Source organism: Culex pipiens, chromosome 2, assembly GCF_016801865.2.
Source record: "Culex pipiens pallens isolate TS chromosome 2, TS_CPP_V2, whole genome shotgun sequence".
Lineage (NCBI taxonomy): Eukaryota > Metazoa > Arthropoda > Insecta > Diptera > Culicidae > Culex > Culex pipiens.
In genome coordinates this window covers 59,936,723-59,950,133 of record NC_068938.1, presented here as the reverse complement: position 1 = coordinate 59,950,133, position 13,411 = coordinate 59,936,723, and the positions used below count along the sequence as shown (strand labels likewise).

Genomic DNA, 13,411 nt, shown 5'->3' with positions numbered 1-13,411 from the left:
TTTTGACAATGTTTGGCATGATGGTTTGATACATAAACTGTATTTATACGGTTTTCCAATGTATCTTATCAAAATTATCCAGCACTATCTTTCGGAGAGATCGTTCAGGGTTTTTCTGAATGGGATTGCTTCTGGATTATTCAACATTGATGCTGGGGTTCCCCAAGGAAGTATTCTTGGCCCACTTCTGTACAATATTTTTACATCTGATTTGCCTACTCTTCCTGGTAATGGTGTGTTGTCACTTTTTGCTGATGACACTGCCGTTATTTATAAGGGTAAAATAACCAGATATTTAGTTGGCCGCCTTCAGAAGGGTCTTGACGTTCTTTCCGAATACTTTGGCGACTGGAAAATTCGCATAAATGCAGCCAAAACTCAAACCATCATTTTTCCACTTTCCAAATCGGCCAGATTTGCCCCAAAGGATGATGTTTTGATAAAAATGAATGATGTTTCGATACCCTGGTCAAAGGAAGTTGTCTATTTAGGTCTCATACTTGACTCGAAACTATTGTTTCGGCAGCATGTAGATAAAATATTGAACAAGTGCAGCATTCTCATCAGGTGTTTGTATCCTTTAATTAACAGAAAATCAAAGCTTTCTTTGAAAAATAAGTTAGCAGTTTACAAACAAATAATTTACCCCGTTATTGAGTATGCAGTACCTGTTTGGGAGTGTTGCGCTAGAACTCATAAATTGAAGCTCCAGCGTGTCCAAAACAAGGTACTCAAAATGGTTTTGAATGTTCCTGGCTGGACAAGATCAAGTGAGGTTCATGAATTAGCAGAAGTAAAAATGTTGGATCAGAAAATTCAAGAAAAATGTTTGAAATTCAGGGAAAAATGTGCTATATCTGAATACCCCTTGATTCAAGGATTGGTTTAGTTTATGGTAAGATTAAGTTAGTTTTAGGTTAGGTTATGTTTTCTTAATTTTTTTTTCCTCGTTGTACCTAGTGTTACAAAAATGATAAATCATATACTTTTAAAGTTAAGAAAATGAACAGTGTTTAAATCACGAAAAGCAAACTAAAGCTGAAGAGCCACAGCTGACCACTTATTATGTAAACCAAATGTAATTATTATAAGAAAGATTCAATAAAGTATATTTAATTCAAAAAAAAAAACGGTATTTTCTCTCTCTTTAAACTTTTTATTTTAACTGACAGCGCTAAGAATTGTGGACATTCTTTGATCCGTTTTCTTGATTCTCTGGTCATTTCTCCGCGACAATCTAAAAAAAAATCCTGTAATAATCTAAAGAAAAAAATAACACTTCAAAGAGAATAGAACCATGAACCATTCACATCGAAACCTTGCACGCTTGCAATACACCAAACTTTCAGATGAAAAAGAATGAAATTACTCCCATCACTATTTTAATGTTGGTGACCGTTGTTTTCTTGTAAACAAATGGAAACATCAACTTAGTTACCAGTTTAGTTAGAGTACGAGGGCTATTGCTATGATCAAAAACGCAGTGCTATCCGTAAAAATAGCACGCGTGCTAACCAAGTGCAGTGCCAATGCATGTCTGCTCCCATCCACCTCAGGATTCGAGCAGACGACCTTCAGTGTTTCATGTTATTTCGGAAATTGAAACATAATTAAATAATTCATTTTTTTTAATACAGAGAATTTTTATTGAGCTGGACAAATTATGGCTAAATCTTTGTTTAACATTGAATTTTGAAAATTTAAGCAAAGCTATAAACAATACACACGTTTACCTTCGAATTGTTCTACTGAAAATGTGATTTTTTTTATTGTTTCAAAAGCACTTAAATTTTTTAATTGAATAACTTATTTTAATATGGTGTTGCTGGAATATTATTTAAAAAAAAAAAACAAAAATACACCTTTTCTGATTTCAACTTGTCATTTAATAGAAACTCTTAGCATTGAAAAATTCATCTTTTCATTTGAAAAAAAAACGTCATGAAAACATAAAAACTTTTCAAAATTGTTTTGAAAGATGGATACTGTTCAAATACACTAAAAAGCTAAAAATTAAAATTTGATTGAACTCTCAACGTGGCAGATTTAATAAAAGTGAGAAAATTAGTTCAGAAATCATTTTCTTCAAGAGTACTTTCACAAAGTAGGTTCCTTTCTCCTACCTTCATTAAGCTCTAATCGTTCAAATCAGCCCCCGTTCAAGTGAAATGTATGCCACTGCTCAAGGAAACCACCGCCCTCCAAAAAGCTTGCCGTCAGGATGTGCCCACCCACCGTTTTCGCGTGCCAGTCCGTTTCGGGGGTCGTCATCGCGGCAGTTCCTCCTCCCACTCATCGATTTGCCACTAATTGTGTCGATCCGCCGCGGCCACCCCGGGTTGACCTCGACCTCTCTAGGCGGCCACCACGAGTTCATCTCCGCCTAAACCAACCCACGACAACGAGCTGCTATACCAACCACTTTTGGGCCACGTCCCGTCCGCCGATGACCAATCATTTCCGCGCGGATTTCTCAATGACCATTGCAATTATACACATTCCGCAACCGCATTAACCTTTTATCGAGCCACCGTGCACGCGAGAGCCGTGACCTGACAGGACAGGAAAAGCAAAGGTACAACCGTGTTGGCCTATTTTCCCCGAATGTGCGCCCACAAACCTCACATGACGTCGGATTGACCCCAGGTTGTTGGTTGTGTGTGCAGAGCCCATCGTAAGTGGGCCACCGAATTGAATTTTCGTTACCCCCTTCGAGTTGATCGAGCTCCCATCAACGTACCAACCAACAGAGCGGGGAAAAAACGCTTTGTTAGGACCGGAGAGGGTGGGACGTGAACTCGTGAACTTTCCGGACGGAGACTAGGGCAGATTTGGACGATGGCGTTGGCAACCGTGCACTCGGGAGAAGAGCGCAAAAAATCAATTTAAAAAAAGTTACCTATTGATCGCCTCAATAGAAGAAGAAAGGCTGTCAAGCGGTGGAACGGGTTGAACTTTTACCATAACCAGGTTTCACTTAGAGACTAAATATGTGGCGTTTGAAATTGAATTGGTTCAGTTATCTCAAATTCATTGCGCTTAATTTCAAGAGGACCGTCCAAGATTTGATTCCTGAACCTTCTGCCTGTGAGACAGAAGTAAAGCCGGTTCTCACTCTTCTGACAACAAAGTATACACAAAACCTACATTTTTATCAAACTTCAACTGGTCAGTCAAGTCCTCACATGTCAAATCCTTTCTCCTCATTCATTGATAATCTTTATTGCGGAAACTCGAGAATAATGGACACAAACACACAGTCCGAAGTCTATACTCAAAACTACAATTCTAGACGTCGCGCGACGTGCGCACACACACCGGTTCCGTTCATGTTTTATGATCAAATTTGACTAAGTACTTTATTGCAGTTGTACACATTACCGGGCACGCTCCACGACTCCAGACTCTCCAGCCAACCGACCCAGATGCCGTAATTGTCCGGCGCGGTGGTGTGTTCGGTACGCGCACAACTTGCCAGCAATTGAGACAAACAAAAAATTAATTACCCAAGATTTAAGTGAGTTTTATGGTTTTACGCCGCGGTGGAGTCGATCGTTAACGGGTTGCGTCCTGCGGCGTGCCAGGGTGTCACTAATGGGTCCAATGAAGGCGGGGGCGTCAACATGGCACGAGAATCCCATACGCGAGAACCGCCCACACACTGGAACCTCCACCGGGGGAGGGAACTCAATGTCTTACAGGGTACAGCAGCGTAAATGAGACACCAACCATACTTTGGTCGCAGAAATAGCACTGCACCTCACTGGCCAGTCCAGTCCACCGGAGGCCGGTCGTTAAAACAAGGACTTTACAAGCTCGATACAGATATTCAATGGCTGGATGAGTTGTGAGTTTAAGGCGGTCATTTGTGCCCAGCATGTTGCTACCTTACTTGGGCCATGGCAGTTGGTGAGTGAGTAAGCTGCATTCTAGTAGGTACAGTTAGAGAACGTATTATTCTATGATTTATGCTAATCGCATGATGTTTATTAGAATAGCAACAACAAACATTTCCAACTTGTACATCGATGGGCCTCGTTTTGAAATGATTTTTATTATAGATTTTCAATAAAAACTTAAACTTATTGAATGTTCACCGGCGATGGAAGAATCTATGAGAGATATTTGAATTAGACTGAGTCTCCCCGGGAAATATCGGAAAAATGGAAAAAAGTCACAAAAAAATGTCGCCACTAAACGTTATGCCACTTTTTGCAAGAAATTTGTGTTTGAGAAAATGGTAAATTCGAATGCCAAGGAATCTAACAAAAAATCAGGGAAATGTTAATCAATCTTGAATGTTCTTTTGAAAGCTCGAGATAGTTTTTCTTCATTCGTTTTTTTTTTCATTCCGTTTCGTTCGTTTGGTGGGGAAATGCGTTATATTTTTTGATAAAGTGTACCAAATCCAAGTTTCAGCTGATTTTAGGCATAAACTTTTGATAGTTTTTTTACATTCCATAAAAACTTTTTCAAACAAGAGCACTCCCGAAAAAAATAAGTTTGAAGTAAAGTAAAGCTTGATTTCTAATCTTATCTAACACACACGCAGCCAGTCCGATGAAAGCATGCTGAAAAGTCTTGTGACTAGATTACGCCCAAAGCACTAATCTTGTCGTTATGATTAATTACAGTTCATCCGAGAGCACTCGAAAATTTATTGTAAAAATTAAAACGGCCAGCCCTACTGCGTTGTGTTTACTGCAGAGAGGATTCTGGGAACAGACCTCATTTCACAGAATCTACAAGGGAGGAAGGATGCGTGTACATACCGTACCAAACTCTCCAGTTTACAGTTTCATATGTGTTTTGTAGTGTAAAACATAGTGTGGCTGTATAATCAATTAATTATAATAATGCAATAAAATGATCATTTAATAAAATCCCTCCACATATTTTTAATAACCACTCACCCAAGCACACAAATAGCGACACAAAAGAAACGAAACTGAGAATGCAAAAAACGAGACTGCGCGTCCTCGTGGTCAGCGCACTCTTCAAAAGAAAAGCTTGGTTAAAAAGAAATTGAAATATTTCAATTGAAAAGATCAGCAAATACTGCAAAAGTTTAGTTTTTTAACATTGAAAATCGAACCACTTCTGTAAAAATTCCAAGCTGTTCAAAGGTGACACTTAGAAAAAAAAAACTTTTTCATCGATTCAAATTATATGTAAAATATTTAAATGTTCTCAAATTTAAATTAATGTGTAGTTGAAATCAAGTTTATAAACTCAAAATTATTTACATTGAAAGGGTATCTATGTTTTATATTTATTTAACAATGGTTAAATTTTTTTTTATCCTTTGCTCAGAAGTTAATTTTGAGCAACTTTTGTTCTAAGAAAATCCCATCTCCAATAATTTGCAGAAATTTTATTTTTATTTAACTTGTTTAGTATTGTAGAAAAATTACTTCATACTTGTCTTATAATATTGGAGGTATCACCCATAACTCAACCGAAAATGACATCTGACAAAAAAATCAAAGCATTGAAAAAGTTACATTTAAACAGGTACATAAACTGCACCTCGTATTAAAAAAAAAGTTCTTTAAAATAATGAAATGTTGAAAATTGGTTTATAATGAATTTCTCGATCGAAATCGTCTTTTTGAACTATGTTGTTATAAATAAATTTGAAACGAAATTTAGAAAACAGTTTGACTTATTTTTGACATAACCTGATTTTGGCAAATCTGACTTTTATTTTTTACGCAACAACTTTGTTAAATGCACAAAAAAATATGGTTATATTCATCAGGTAATGTTGAAAATTTTTGTGTCAAGCAGAGATGGAATAATCGCGAAAAAATCAATTTCGCTTGCGAACTTTTTTCACCCGCGAAAGAGAGAGGAGGCAAATCACGCTCCCAAAATTCTCTCGAAAAATCAATCTGCTGATGATTTTTTATGAATTTTCTTGTCAGCACCACCTCAAATTATTTTTTTCACTTTGTTTACACACATTGCCCATCTACAAAATGTTACAGCTCAATTTCCGACGTGTAACGTTACACTTGCAAGTGTAGTAGTGAAAAAGATGTTCCGCCGAATAATCAAGATGATGATTTTCTTTAGATTCTTTTTACCGATCTTTCGTGCGCGAGAGAGGAGAGCATGCTCTTTTCGGATTTTTTCTCTTGATGAACATCCAATGATTTTCTTTTGTTGATGATGATTATTCCATCGCTGGTGTCAAGAAAAAGTGTAATATTTCATCAGGAAATGGTGAATATCATTTTCTGATGAATTTGCATCAGGTTCACATTTTTACACATTTTTAGGTTAAATTACTCAAAAAAAGGTAATATTCAACCAACCAAATTTTCCACCTTCCAAAATTCAATTTTGTTTTCTGTGTGTGTTGACTGTTTCTGATAGACAAAAAACGTCCTCCTGGTTTCCTGGATTCGTTAAAAAAGGTTTATTTTTCGAGAGGCAATATTTTAGACCAATGTATCTAAAATTCACGTGAAACATTTTTGCGTTGGACAGATAAAATATTAAAAAACAAATTTAGTATTTATTAATCTTTTTGTAGGTACAATCTTGAAAAATAAACATAGAATCGTCTAACACAAGCTGTTATAATAACAGCTTTGGATATCAAAACACAAGGGGTTTTCTTATCTTAAAACCGAGTTGTTCAAATTTATGAAAATTATTTGAACCATTTTTGATATAATGACCGTTCATTGCATGGGCCAAGACAGGCACAATTCTAAAATGCCAATCAAATTCATTTATCCAAACAATAACTGGAAATCCATGTGGTCATTCTTTTGCCATTTTTTAATTTGTAAATTGTATAAGATCTTACATGTTAGGTAGCTTACATGATTTCATTTATCTTGCTGTTTAAAGAATGCAAATAATTTATTCCGAACATTTCATAGTTTTCCACTAATTCATCACTAATTCGTCAGCTGTGTGCTATCTTGTGACATAGACCATTTTGGTCGAAAATGAGTTAATGATGACGTTTTGCTATAATTAACAAACACTACAAGATGCTTTAACCCGATTTTGGAAACTCGCTTCCGTTTCCCGGATATCGCAATACACTCTTGTGACATAGACCACTTTATCATCAATATGATTGTGCACACTTGTGAAATTGGAAAATGTGGAAATTTTTTCTTGTTTTTCACCAATTTTTTTTTATACACACTTTCTAAATGCAACGCAATCTTTTGTTTATAAAAATATACTGATTAAGTCGTTTAAACCATTGATTTGAGCTTATTTTAGTTTGTATGGGAATTCTGTGCACACTTGTGACACGTAGTACAATTTTACTTTCGAAACACACTTGTGACACGTGCTTTTCAGATTTTTGTTTACATAATTTTCTGTATCTTTTAACTGGTGTAACCAAATTAGTTGAAACTTGAAGCGTTTGTTAAACGATAGTATACGAACCGATTGCTTCAAAAAGTTTGGCTCTATCATTCATAGTTTTAAAATTATTTACCAACAAACTTTAAAAATCGATTTTCTCGAAAAGTACTAAATGGTCGTTGTCACAAGATAGCACACAACTGACGAAATGTTACTAGAAGATGTTAATTTTATACAAATATTTTCTCAACGTGTTCAAAATTCAAATACATATAAATGCATGGAAGTAAGTATTTATTTGTAAAATATTTTAAAGATGCTTTGAAAAATCCTATTAATGCAAAATAAAAATAAGCACTGAAATTTTCACAGTATCCAGCTCAATAAAACAATGTCCAGTCCAGTCCAATGACCAGTAAAATTTCATAGTTTTCTCCACATTGGTACCAAACTAGCCTGTTTTGTAAACATGCGGAATTTAGCCACCCTTTTTTGGATATCGCAATAATTACCGACAGTGGATTATCACTGGCCGTGTCATGCACACGTCCGTAAAGTAGCAACTAGTTTCACTTCCCAAAACGTGTTCTCATATGCATATAAAAGTTCAGCAAAATAAAACAACTTCATCCGAAGTAGCAGCAGCAACAACAAACACAACGCCAAGTGAAATTGATGCCGGCTCTCTCGGCAGAAATGGTACTCAACCGACAAAAAAATTGAGACGAGACGACCGACTTCGGAAGCAACGCAACGAGAGCAAAACATCAAAAACAACAAAAATAAGCCATCGAGCAAAGAACTCAATTTGCTGCTGAAAAGCGCCGCGCCAGGGTGCACTTTGGGTTCACCTTGGATATTACAATTAAGATATAAATCTGTAATGCCTTCTCGGTGCTTGCATGTGGCTGCAGTACAATGTTGGAGCACCGAGGGTGCAATGCAAGTAAATAGAGCAACTTTTGCAGAAATGTGTGCCAAATAGAGTCACGGCGACGATGCAAATGTTTTTTTTTTGTTACCGGAACGAATGACTGCAGCGAGGGGAATGTTTGGGTGCACTTTGGGTTGTAAACCTATTATGTTGGGAGGGGAGTCATAAAGGCAAACTTGTTTCAAACGAGAGTACTACATGTGTTTTTTTCCTCTTTCAGAAACGCCAGCAATTGGATACTTTGGACGAGAGCTAGTTTGAGGTAAGTGTTGAAAATTTGTTAATCGATTTGTGTAATTCGTTACTATTAGAGCATTTATCCAATTATGAAGAGAGAAAACCCCTTGGGTAGTAATCATAACATCCAAATAGGTTCCAAAATATGCTTGAGGTCACGCACAAAGGAAACAAATTTGAACTCGTAATTACGAGTTAATAATTTTCTATTGATGTTGATTTTTCTGGATCAACAGAAATATTCAAGTCGGAATGATAACGGTAAATCCAATAGCAAAACCACCAGCTTACTTACCTTTGGAAATTCAAAACTTATTTAATTGGAATTGGAAACAAATCAGAGCAGGAATTCACAATCAACACTATTGATTGTTCAACCATATCGACGTCGTCGTGCTATCTTGTCGCACCCGCCATTTTGACGTTCCGAGAAAAACGCGTTTTAATGTTTGACCTTGAGTATTCAAAAACGAGAGCACGCAATGTAAACAATAACAAACACGTTTTGTTTGGCTCACCATTCTGTGCATTGTCCCAAAGTTTGGTTGAAGTTGGTTGCTGGAGTCCCGAGTTATAATTACAAATGTTTACGGTAGTCTAGCTTGTACGTGCGACAAACGCATCCTGACTTTCCTGGCCTGAAAATCCCTTTGGCCATTTGTCGCACTTACATCAATTTTCATGGAGTGACTAGATAGCACGACAAGATTGAAACTTCTTTCATATGTAAAGCGACAAAAATGAACGGAGTTTTTTCGGTTTTTGTTGAATATCTCAGGAGAGCAATTCTCTGAGATTTCGGTCATTCGATTTTTTTTTTTTTGTATTTTTTAATCCGGCTGAAACTTTTTTGGTGCCTTCGGTATGCCCAAAGAAGCCATTTTGCATCATTAGTTTGTCCATATAATTTTCCATACAAATTTGGCAGCTGTCCATACAAAAATGATATGTGAAAATTCAAAAATCTGTATCTTTTGAAGGAATTTTTTGATCGATTTGGTGTCTTCGGCAAAGTTGTAGGTATGTATATGGACTACACTGAAAAAAATGATACACGGTAAAAAAAATTTGATGATTTTTAATTTAACTTTTTGTCACTAAAACTTGATTTGCAAAAAAACTTTATTTTTATTTTTTTTTTATTTTTTGATATGTTTTAGAGGACATAAAATGCCAACTTTTCAGAAATTTTTAGAATGGGCAAAAAATCTTTGACCGAGTTATGACTTTTTGAATCAATACAGATTTTTTCAAAAAATCGAAATATTGGTCGCAAAAATTTTTCAACTGCATTTTTCGATGTAAAATCGAATTTGCAATCAAAAAGTATTTTAGTAAATTTTTGATTAAGAGCACCGTTTCCAAGTTATAATCATTTTTAGGTAACTTTTTTGAAAATAGTCGCAGTTTTTCATTTTTTTAAAATAGTGTCCATATTTGCCCACTACTAAAAAAAATATTTTTTGAAAAGCTGAGAAAATTCTCTATATTTTGCTTTTTCGGACTTTGTTGATACGACCCTTAGTTGCTGAGATATAGCCATGCAAAGGTTAAAAAACAGAAAAAATTATGTTTTCTAAGTCTCACCCAAACAACCCACCATTTTATAACGTCGGTATCTCAGCAACTAATGGTCCGATTTACAATGTTAACATATGAAACATTCGTAAAATATTCCGATCTTTTCGAAAAAAATATTTTCAAAATTTTTAAATCAAGACTAACATTTCAATAGGGCCAAACATTCAATATTAAGCCCATTTGAAATGTTAGTCTTGATTTAAGCTATTGTTTTCGAAAAGATCGGAAAATTTCACGAATGTTTCATGTTTTAACATTGTAAATCGGACCTATAGTTGCTGAGATATCGACATTAGAAAATGGTGGGTTGTTTGGGTGAGACTTAGAAAACATCAATTTTCCTGTTTTTTAACCTTTGCATGGCAATATCTCAGCAACTAAGGGTCGTATCAACAAAGTCCGAAAAAGCAAAATATAGAGAATTTTCTCAGCTTTTCAAAAAATATTTTTTTTCAGTAGTGGGCAAATATGGACACTATTTTAAAAAAATGAAAAACTGCGACTATTTTCAAAAAAGTTACCTAAAAATGGTTATAACTTGGAAACGGTGCACTTTATCAAAAATTTACTTAAGTACTTTTTGATTGCAAATTCGATTTTACATCGAAAAATGAAGTTGAAAAATTTTTGCGACCAATATTTCGATTTTTTGAAAAAATCTGTATTGATTCAAAGAGTCATAACTCGGTCAAAGATTTTTTGCCCATCTGGAAATTTCTGAAAAGATGGCATTTTATGCCCTCTAAAATATATCAAAAAATAAAAAAAATTAAAATAAAGCTTTTTTTCAAATCAAGTTTTAGTGACAAAAAGTTAAATTAAAAATCACCAATTTTTTTTCAGTGTAGTCCATATCCATACCTACAACTTTGCCAAAGACACCAAATCGATCAAAAAATTCCTTCAAAAGATACAGATTTTTGAATTTTCACATATCATTTTTGTATGGACAGCTGCCAAATTTGTATGGAAAATTATATGGACAAACTAATGATGCAAAATGGCTTCTTTGGGCATACCGAAGGCACCAAAAAAGTTTCAGCCGGATTAAAAAATACAAAAATTAAAATTAAAGAAAAAAGACCGATTCCGTAGAGAACTGCTCAGGATTGAAATCGAATTTTAGGGATCTGTGAAGGTCAAAAGGTGAGGCATTGTGAGCTGCACAAAATGGTGTTCTTAACTCAATTTGGCCCAAAATGCACGTACGACAAGTTAGCACGATGGCGACGATATGTTTCCTTGTTGTTCTATAAATTTATTCTGGTTTTAATATTGAACTTGTATTAAACCATGAATTTAGAACATGTACAAAAAAAGGTAAGTCTATGGAATAATTCTTGTTGCATATCGAACATGTTGAACCACCGTAAAATGCTTTTAAACTGTCTCTCGGTTGACCACACACTTCGAGAAACTTCACTAAAGATCTCAAGCACTACGCTGTGGGTCCAAATCAACCCTCACACTGCATCGTGAAACAGATTTCAAAACCATTCGCGCTTCATTTCGTGAAGCATTCACTGCATTTGCCACCCTGGTGGAAACGGGGTGGCAGTGGGAGGAAAATAAAAATAAACCCATAGACCCACATCGCCGGCTTCGAGGGCGTGTGAAATAGTTTGACTTCAATAAACGATTTCAGCCGATTCAGCCGGCTTATGGATTTTTATGATCGGCGCAATTGCCCGGCCAACGACGACCAACTTGTTGCTTGCTCGTCGAATGGCCAGCGCAGTGGCTAATACAGGTTCTAAGACTATTTTTCCGCCATGCACCCCTACCCAAGTGAGCAACGATGAGAAATCTTGGCCGGTTGGACCGACGGGAAGGGAAATCGCGGCTTTGTGCAGTATTTGGAGCGAATCGATCGCGCGCCTAATGGATGAGCCGAAGATCTGTCGTGAGATTGGCCGCCGATGTACACGCGTGATTACACGTGGGCTGCCGGTTTTCCGCCTCGGAATCGCATGCAGACACGTTCGTTATGGATTTCACTTGGTTGCACGTGTAAAAGTGGCAAACGTTGATTGAAATCACTGGTTCACAATGGGTTTTGGATTACTGTTACCATGTGTTTATTGGAACATTACCACCTTGTAACAATTGTTATGAAATCATTGGTGCAAAATCGGAGTATGTCCAAGCCTCCTTCCTCCGCTGACGCTTTTTTGAAATGTGGGTTCCGTTCACGCTGTAGGCCTGCCCGGTTTACTGGATGTCTTCGTTCTGGTTGCGCTTGTCAATACACGGAAAGGGGATTCATCGCCAAAACGCGATAAAGTTCGCTAAAACTAGCAAAAAAAATTAGCTAATTTCTCATCCTGCTGAAAAATTACCTGGAATCGCTAACTTTTTTCGCTGGTTTGGAAGTCGGTCAAATTTGATCGAACCAGTGCATTTACTGGTTTAGAGACAATTTTCGCTGCTTGGGGGATCGGTTTCGCTAGAATCAGCGATTAGTTTTGCTGGTTCAGGAAGAGATTCAGAATTCCAAAATCAACCAGGAGATTCTTCTGCTAGTTTCGGGAGAAAAAGCGCTGGTCCAGTGGTTTTTTTCGCTGGCCCAGCGGTTTTTGGCACTGGATCAGCGTTTTGTTTTGCCGACGTCTGTTTTTTTTTTCGGTGGCAGTAGCTCGTGTCAAAATTAACCAGAAGATTGTTCTGCTGGTTTTGGGAGAAACTCCGCAAGGCCAGCGGTTGTTTGCATTGGACTAGCGTTTTTTCTTGCAGATTTCGTAAAGTAAACAATTAAAAATTAACAGTACTGGAAGGGTAGTTATACAAGTTATAGTCATATTTCTCAATTAGTTAAAGTTTGTTGGAAAAGTTTTCGAAACATAATTCTGTTTGTTATGACAAGTTTGCAAATAAATTCCCCTTCACATTATGGTACTTGTATACTTACGCGTTGGATTTGTTGATTTGATAAACCGGCCCTGTGTGAACATAACATTTCAATTGAGTGGTCGATTTCACTGCACTCTACCACTTCACTACACAAATTTTGCTTTTTCGTTTCACTTAGTTTCAAAAGCTTGTTGAGTCCCACCAATCAACTCTGAGATGAGAATGACAACTGTGAATTTCTGTCAGAGTAGTGGAGAACTACGCTGTAAACAGCGAAAAGTTTCGCTAGATTGTCTGTTGTCAAATATGTTTGCTAGTAATAAGCGAAAACAAACCAGCAGAATTAAGTGGCCGGATTTGATTTTGCTTAGCAGCTACACAGAAAAAAAATTGAATTTTGGAATGTTGAAAATTCGGTAGGTTGGTAGGTAGGTAGGTCTTTTTCTGATTAATGGGTGATTCTCCGCC

The 13,411-nt window shown here is 36.4% G+C and overlaps 1 protein-coding gene across 1 annotated transcript in view; it reads left to right on the top strand.

The window, feature by feature from the left end:
* LOC120413590 (uncharacterized) overlaps positions 1–13,411 on the top strand; it is a 142,413-nt gene that overhangs the window by 31,484 nt on the left and 97,518 nt on the right. Inside the window, exon 2 of the mRNA XM_039574498.2 lies at positions 8,496–8,537. The gene's annotated coding sequence lies outside the window, so the exon portion shown is untranslated. The remainder of the gene's footprint in view (positions 1–8,495; positions 8,538–13,411) is intronic.